This window comes from Magnolia sinica, chromosome 3 (assembly GCF_029962835.1).
Source record: "Magnolia sinica isolate HGM2019 chromosome 3, MsV1, whole genome shotgun sequence".
NCBI lineage: Eukaryota > Viridiplantae > Streptophyta > Magnoliopsida > Magnoliales > Magnoliaceae > Magnolia > Magnolia sinica.
The window spans coordinates 111,443,874-111,453,019 of record NC_080575.1 but is presented as its reverse complement, the minus strand read 5'-3'; the positions used below and the strand labels follow the sequence as shown (position 1 = coordinate 111,453,019).

Here is a 9,146-nt window from a genome sequence, read left to right as displayed (position 1 = left end):
GGTGAAAAAAAATGAGATTTTGCAAGAATAACTTATAATGAATGGTAATGGCAAGAATAACTTATAATGTTAAGATTGATTTAATTCTATGATAAAGTCATTCTAAAGTTGATTTGAGCAAACGGTCAAATGTATTCATAATGTGCTAATTAAGGTATACTACAAAATTCAGCCGATTACGACTAGGCGGCGCAAATCCAGGGTAACAGGTGAAAAATATGAATAGTGTGGAAATATAGAAAATATATAAAGGTGGGCCCTAAACGTAAGAGTAACACAAGGAGTTAACGAAAATGATACTATAAGGTGACCTCATGGAACTTCCAGTGAGGTCATGTTTGGACCCCATCATGACATGTATAGAACATCAACACCATGCATTTGATGTGTCCCATTTAGGTCATACGATATCTCAAAAATCAGCCCCATACAAAACTCAGGTGGACCATAGCATCTAAAACTATGCAAAGACATCCTAAAATATATATAAGTATTTGGCGGGGCCCATGTGAGTTTTGGATGCAGCTGAAACTTGGTTTGACCCTAATCTAAGTGGGAAACACATAAATAATGGGCTGGATATATGAATTACATCTAGGTGGGCCCAATATATGATTATGAATGTTTTATCGGGAGTGTAACCTCTCTCAACTATAGAATATGGTGTGGCCCACCTAATTCTTGGATTGACTGTAGTTTTAAGCCCATTGCCCACCATGGAATGGTACATCTGAATGATGGGGCAGATCCAAATTTCAAGTGGACCCCACTGTAGAAAAGAGTGGGATAGTGATCGAAAACTTCTATAGCCTGAAGAAGTTTTTAATGGATGGGGTCCACTCGAACATTGGATCTGCCTCATATTTTGACTCATTCTCTAAAATTATGTGGTAAAATGGATGGATGGAGCGGATAAACCCGAAGCATTCATGGTAGGTCCCACAGAGTTTACTTAGTATGCCAACTTAGAGGCTCGATTGTGAAGCCAAATGTTGAGATGCCAGAGCAGATTGCGTAGTAATTATGCTTATGGTACTGATTAAACCCTATGGGGTACACCATAATTTATGTATTCTATCCGATCCGTCCATTAATTTTATCAGATAACTTTAGTACTTGAACCCAAAAATGAAGCATATACAATTTTCAAATGGAACACACCACAGGTAACAGATGAATTGAACATTTACAGTTGAAAATTTCTTGGGGGCCAAATGAGGTTTTGGTTCAATTTTTTTTTTTTTTCCCTTCATCCATTATTTCTGCATGATCTTATGAACAGGTTGGATGACAAATAAACATCACTATGGGGCCTAGCAAGGTTTCAGCGGTGGAAATCATTTGCCCCACTGTTTCCTGTGGCATTATCCACTTGATCATTGGATATGATTCAATTTTGGGCTCAACCCATTAAATTAGATGGAAAAATGGATGGACGGCATGGATAGACGACATACATTCAAGGTGGGCCCAAATGAGTTTACCGAGTAACTCAATATGCAATCCGATGCCGTCCACAACGGCAATAACGCTACCCCCCACCCCCCTCCCCCCTCCCCCCCTCCTCTCTCATATGAGCTAGGCGTGCGCCGGCCCTAACTCTCCTCCTTCGCGATTACAGAGTGAGAGATTTCTAGGGTTTGACGACTCGCTCTTCCCAACTCGCAACGATGATCATTCCAGAGAAGAACCGCAAGGAGATCTCCAAATACCTCTTCCAAGAGGGTGTTTGCTATGCGAAGGACTACAACCTCGCGAAGCATCCGGATATCGATGTCCCGAATCTCCAGGTTATAAAGCTCATGCAGAGCTTCAAATCCAAGGAATACATTCGCAAGACTTTCGCTTGGATGCACTACTGTATCTGACCAACGATGGGATCGAGTTCCTCCAGAACTACCTCAATCTACCGTCCGAGATCGTCCCTGCCACTTTGAAGAAGTCTGTGAAGCCTGCCGGCAGGCCCATGGGCGGTGGCCCACCTGGGGATCGTCCGCGGGGCCCACTTCGCTTTGAAGGTGATCGTCCACTGTTCGGTGGGGACCGCGATGGTTATCGTGGAGGCCCGAGGGGGCCTCCGGGTGAGTTTGGTGGTGACAAGGGAGGAGCTCCACCTGAATTCCAGCCTTCATTTAGGGGTCCTGGAGGAAGGCCAGTCTTCGGGCATGGAGGCGGTGGTTTTGGTGCAGGTCTGGGAAGCTCCAGTCTATCTTTAGTGCATGTGTTGGTTCGGAGTCCCCTAATTTTGCACACTTGGGCTTTAGTTTCAGATTTTGGCAAGCAGACACCATGGAGTTTGTTGTTTTGATGATGGTTGAGAAGGTTTTAACTCCACTAGATATGAGTTCATTTTGAGAGTCTTTTTTTATTTTTTTTATTTTTTTATTTTTTTTATTAAATTTTAAATTTTAAATTTTATTTTTTAATAATGTGATGGATGAAGCTCCACTAGGAAAAAAAAAAAAAAAACTCTCCCCTCTCTCTCTCTCTCTCTCTCTCTCTCTCTCTCTGTCATACCGTCCTACCTCCTCCCCTTCTTCCATTCTCATACAGATAGAGGGAGAGACGTGGAGAGGAGCTCGACGAGAAGAGGCCAGCCCATCCGGCCATCCAACCTTCCACCGGCCGAAGTGAGTCCACGCCCCTTGTTCCCTTCTTCCTTCTTCCCCGTTCTTTTATTATTATTATTATTTATTTGATTTGATGTGAGTGAGGCCTGATGTGTGGGGCCCCTGTTTATGTGCATTGGGGCCCCAGATATTCATGATTTGGGGCTGAGAAGGGCAGAAAAAGGCATCCCACAATGCAACTCCATTTTCCGCACCACCCCAAAGGCATCCAGATCTTTGATCTAATGGGCCTCAACGTGGATTGTGATGCCCCAAAAGTCACCAGATTGGAAGATTTTAGTACCTGAATTGCTGGCCTATTTCCATTGAATGTAGACTACGTTGTAGCTTAAACGTCTATTTGCTAGGCCAATATTCAAAGAGTTTGGATTTTACAGTCTGGGAAATTTTGGTCTTTAAACATTTATTTGTAGCTCTTTATGTGGGTTTCACTGATACGTGGTTGTTTCAGATGACATAATTGTTACAGGGGTTTTGTCAGCAAAATGGTCCCCAGATTTAAAGGATGTCCACTGTGACCTTGATCCTGTTTTAATGGCTAACCATGTGAGGTATGAAATTTTATTTTCCAACGATCACTTAGTATTCTAGTATTGAAAAATGCATTCCATGTTTGTTGACCTTATGATGGTCTCATGATTCTGGAAGTATATTTCTATTTTACTGCAAGAAAATAGATCTGCTTGCATTTCTATATTCTACTTATCACTTTTACTTGCATATCTTTTGTTTTCCAGGAGAGCCAATGAACTAAGATCAGATACTGATATCCCTGATGAAGTTTGAGCAGTTCTGGTTAGACTTCAAAGATAATCCCTTGAAAGGTGGTCTGATGGATCCATATTTTTATATTTGGTGGTCACGTGCAAGGCTGCTAATTGGGCATCAATAGGCATGTTTTTGGTCAAACTTTAAAGCAGTAAACTGTAATGCACGGAAACACTCACCTTAGACCATATTTGCAATTTGCAATTTGCACTTGCAAAAATGCAGATTCATTTTTATTGTTCGAGTCAAGCCTGTAATCCATGAATGCAATTCGAACTGTGATATCCTCATTTCTGATTTTCTTCAGTGAGTTCACCGATTCACAATTTCTTCAGTTTTGTTATGCAGCTCCTTCACTGTTCACCAGTGTCGGAGCAATGTATCAGCCAGCTTCAAAACTGATATGCCTTGGTAAATATTGGTTGATACATTTCAGATATTGGCGGTATTGGTGTATTTTTTTTCTTGAAAATCTGGAGAAACATAGGCCAAATTCCTTTGTAATGGCTCCTAATGCTTTATAGACAACTTCTATTACTCACTTTTCCATAGGTTTACAGATGTCCACTGCCTAAAGCTCCATCCCCTACTCTTTCTGCCACTGCAAAAGAGGAAACTCTGCCAGATCATCGTGAAGATCATACTCATAATATAAAGGAGACTGAATGAAGGTTAGGCTGCTGTCAATGTCCCACAGCCATCTTTGGAGAGAAGTAGGGCCACCAAAAATGATGATTTATCCGAAGCGACACCAGAGTCAATGAGTGTTAGGGAACCAGTGTCACAGGGGAGTGCTCCATTGGCTGAGGAAGAAGTTCAGCAGAAACTGCCTGGTGGTGATCCTGGTGAATGAGTTGTAGACTTTGTAAATGATATTAACACTTTTTTTTTTTTTAATTCTATTTTTAGAAACGATATTTACACATGCACACACATTCTTTTGGTTGTCTCACTTTGGATGCACATAGGGAGCTTTGGCCTGAATGACAACTTACAAAATGAGATTGTAATGAGAATACTAAGGGTCTTCTAATGGTATTCCATTTTCTGTTTTTCTATACAGGGAAGAAGAAGAAAAAGAAGAAAGTACGTGTTCCTGCTAATGGTGAGCCTTTTGGCTTTGTATTTTCTTTGATTCGGTAAATTATGCCCATCATTAGTGCAGTTAAAGACACTAGGTGCACTGAGGTAAGGGTTCTGAGCTCAAAATTCTAAGGGCCCTCCTCAATGATAAAGTAGCATGTCGAAAACAGTATTTCTTTTGATGGTCTTCTTCTGCTGCTGCTGCCTTTTTTTTTTTTAAAAAAAAGAAATTTCCTTTTCCTCAAAGAACTTAATAATTTGCATTTCCACACTTGAGAGAAATCTCTCCTTTTGAACATTGACCCTTCCACATTTCTTTGGAAATCATGGTAACTAAAAGAAACAACCTTTTCTAGGATTCTTTTCAAAAGGTTTTCTTATCCATGGGTTTCCTCATTTGTAACGTTTTCCTTTCCAAATCTACTTTACAGATTCCACCAATCCAAACAGGCTTATTGGACATCATACATGATAACAGAGCGGTTGCACTTGCTTCTAATTGTTTTAGCTCGAGCATTAATTTGAACACAAGGAAATAAATGTAGTTTTAAATCTGAACCGCCCATGTTCTGGATTCTATTCTATTAGGGTCATGGTAAGAAACTTACCATAACTCTGTAGATGAATTCAGACACTAAGGCCCTGTTTGGCTGCTACTTAAAAATGAGTCCATCTCATCTTATATGAGGGTGTATTTGGTTGCACCAAATTTCATGAAAAATTTCACCAAACTGGACTGATTCACGGTGAAATATCATGAAATTTCAATTGGTGCAACCAAACGCATCCTAATGTTAATTGTGCGTTAGAGATTTCCATAAGGATAAAAAACTCTGGATAACCCATAATTTACATAAACTAAACTATGATCTCTAATACATAATACTGTTAACTAAATGAGATGAAATCACTTTGAAGTGGCAACCAAACAGGGCCTAAAATGAAGAACTTCAATGGCCTGCGTTCAGCTTCATAAATTGACTGTTGAGCTCATCCTGGCAGCATGATTATGGGATTGTGGCTTATTTGTAATACTCAAAAGATGATGGACATTTGAAACCATTGGACCATCTCAGTATGTGGGCCCAGGGACATGCTGGCAAGGCGAACTCTTTTCTTGGGCTGCATTACCTACCATCTTGTTTTACGTTGATTTGTTTCAGATTCTCATTGCTCGTGGGCTGGATTCAAGAAATTTCGTGAAAGAAAAATTCAGTTTTGGGGCTCACTTTGGATAGTTAGTAAGCATTACTTTGTGCTATTAAGGTGCAAATCTAAGAACTTTGCTTTTGATAATGAGTTGGGTTTGATTTGATGAGCGTTACTATATGTGAATTACTGTGCTATACATGGATGATTGAAATTCAAGTTGATACCATGAGCAATAGATGGATAATTACCCAATGTTACATGAGTATTCGATTATTACTGACATATTTGAACTTTCTTTTTTGAGCTTTCTAATTAGCTTGAACTTGCATTGTTTTTTCTTCCAGGGAGGGATACGACCAAGCCGTCGTCCCTTCCATTCTATGTATGTACATATATGTGTATATGTGAGAAGGGAGAGGGAGAGGGATGGCATCTCCTTCGACGACAAAGATGGATAATGTGCTTGGGCTTCTGAGAGTCTGTGTTGTAAGAGGAGTAAACCTAGCAGTCAGAGACGTCAGGAGCAGTGACCCTTGTGGTCCTTAAGATGGGAAAACAGAAGCTGAAGACTCATGTAGTGAAAAAGAATGTCAATCCTGAGTGGAATGAAGATTTAACCTTTTCTATTACAGAACCTATTTTCCCAGTCAGGCTTGAAGTTTTTGATCATGACACATTCACTCTAGATGACCCAATGGGAGATGCTGAGTTTGACATCCAGCCTTTTATGGAGGCTGTAAGATTGCGTCTGGAATGCATTCCAAGTGGTACTATAGTGAAGAGACTGGAACCCAATAGGAAGAACTACCTGGCTGAAGAGAGTCGCATCATTTGGTTGGATGGGAAGGTTGTTCAAGACAATTTGCCTCAGACTTAGTCATGTTGAATGCGGCGATGTGGAACTGCAGCTGCAGTGGATCAGCCCTCCAGGTCAGAGTTTCTAGAGAAGAAAATGCTCTGTATTTCTAGATATTATATTATCCTTGGCTTGAATGTATGTTTAGTGTCCATACAAGCGAGGTGAATGGTTTGAACATCCAGATTGCTGCATTTGGTGCGTCTATTGTTGATGGACCTGACCCAAAAGTCACCCAGAAATTTAGATCCTAACCATCCAATGTTTGGCCATTTTTTGTTGGATGTTGACCGTTGATGTAGTTTCTTCTCTTGGTCTATTTCTAGGTCACTGTCTGACTGGTGAGGACTGTTCCACTGGGGAGATTTTTGGGGCATGGTCCCACCATTTAGGCCTATAAAATCAATGGTTTAGATCCCTGAACCATTGGGATCCACTTGTATGGACTGAAGGCTGGAGGATGCTTCCAACTCTAGTTTTTATTCACATACTTGATGCTGCTTTTAGGGAAACTCGAAACAAATTTCATACTATGGGTCAAGTCATGCTTGATTTTTAATCTAGAATGTGATGGAAAGGTTAACATTCAGTGGGGTACTTGTTGGATACCTGCATGCACAATGTAGGTTTGGCTTATCTGGAGTAGGGAAAAGGATACCATTTTACTATTAGGTATGTCTTTATAGTATTCTTAGTTAAATACCGCCTATTTAAATCTATTTTAACCTACTAACATGAAGTTGCTTCTGTTCCTGTATGTTGACTCTGAAATCACTCAATTTGCTTATAAATTATCTGCAAGTTGTTGCTGTAGAGGGGGGAGCTTTGGGTGGTATGGTCAGGCAGCTTTCCATTGATCAGTTTGAAAATGAAGGCTGGTGGGTTAGCTATGGTACTTCAGAGAATGCAACTGCATATAACTTTTTTATTAGTATTGTGCTTGTATGAATAGATAACTTTTTTTATTGGTATTGTGGCAATGGATTAAAATGAATGATTGTATTTAATTGAATAAATGAATGATTATGCATAGGTTTATGAATGGATTAAAATAAATAATTTAGTCTCAGTTGTTGAGAATTGAGGTTAAAATTGAATTTAACCTTAGTTGATGCCAACAGAGATTAAATTTATCTTTAGCCCCAGTTATCCAAACTGAGTCTACAACTCCTGTGGCTAAAGGCTTTAGCCTTGGTTGTTGAGAACCAAGGTTAAAAATAAATTTAGCTTTGGTTGGAGACAACTAAGACTAAAATTTTGATCTTGTCTCGGTTGGAAACAGCAGAGGCTAAAATTTTGATTTAGCCTCATTTCGAGACAACTAATGCTAAAAAGGTTATTTTAGCTTCACTTGAAGAACTAAGGCTATAAAAGTCATTACCTTGGTTGCTAAAATTGAGGCTAAAAGCTTTAGCTTCAATTTTTAACCTTTTAAGCCACGGTTTTGAACCAAGGTTAAAGCCCTTCTTTTCTTCTAGTGTCATCATTTATGTTTATGCTAACATTTACTATTTTGACTACTAAAACCTTTTGATGGCGTTAACATTGATTGGAGGTGTGCAACACATTGACGCTTCTGGGACAAATGTTGGAGTCTCATCTTCTTCTAGGTGGTGACCCAGGTGTGTTTTTATTTGTAATCCCTTTTTTTTTTTTTTTAAAGCCGCAGCCTTACCATGGAATTTGCAAACATGCAACATCAATGGAAGCAACTTACAGGTTCTATGTATCATCTTTACCATTTCTCATTTGTTTTGATTGTGTCATGTTTGATTTGGATGCTTGTACAAATATTGAGAATAAAAGTATCTCTTGGATTTGTATTTTAATTGATGGGACATAATTATAATGATCATTTGTTTAGCTTTCAGGGCAAAAGATATTCTTTACATTATGGTATTTCATTAGTAGCTGACTTAATTTTGGCTATTACTACATATTTAGTTCAGTTTCGTAAGGCCAAAGGAGCATCCAAACACGTTGATATTTAGTCCAGTTTCTTATTCAGCCAAAAATTTTGAATTTTGTGAATGAGATTCTTATTAAACAATCGTGTGAATTATTTTCTGAATGATATCAGGTGTAAGATTTAAAATAAAAATAAAAAAATACAAATAAATCTTATGTTTTTATTTTTTTGGCAGATATTTAAGCGACGGATCAAATCCGTCGTGTTCCAACCGAAGGATGAGCTCCGTCCCTCACTTCATATTAGTGACGGAGACGGAATTTGTTATTTTTATGACAGATCGTATCCGTCGCAAAAAAAGCGACAATAAACAGCCACGGACAAACGACGGACGAAAGCCGTCGTTTATTTGGTTTTACGACGAATTTGGTCCGTCACAAATTCATAATTTTGGTGTAGTAAATGAAAATAAACCTATAGCTCACATTCACCCTAGTGTTCTACATTGGCATTTGACCATCTACATCTGGGCCATGAAATTGATGGTTCAGATCACTGCCTCATCATCCATGGTACCCACCTCTACCATATAAACTTATGCTTGAGGGTTTGAAGATGTGAAAGACTAGACTGAATAGAAAAACAAAATACTGGATGATAGATAGTTTCAAGATGAAATACATACATACATACATACATACATGTATAGAGAGAGAGAGAGAGAGAGAGAGGGTTGGATGGAGAGAGC

At 39.2% G+C, this 9,146-nt stretch overlaps 2 pseudogenes; both read left to right on the top strand.

Moving 5' to 3' along the window:
• Positions 1 to 1,589: 1,589 nt before the first annotated feature.
• LOC131240720 (small ribosomal subunit protein eS10z-like) lies at positions 1,590 to 2,364 on the top strand (annotated as a pseudogene).
• A 1,168-nt stretch (positions 2,365 to 3,532) lies between these two features.
• Positions 3,533 to 7,483, top strand: LOC131240723 (protein C2-DOMAIN ABA-RELATED 4-like; annotated as a pseudogene).
• The last annotated feature ends 1,663 nt before the right edge of the window (positions 7,484 to 9,146 follow it).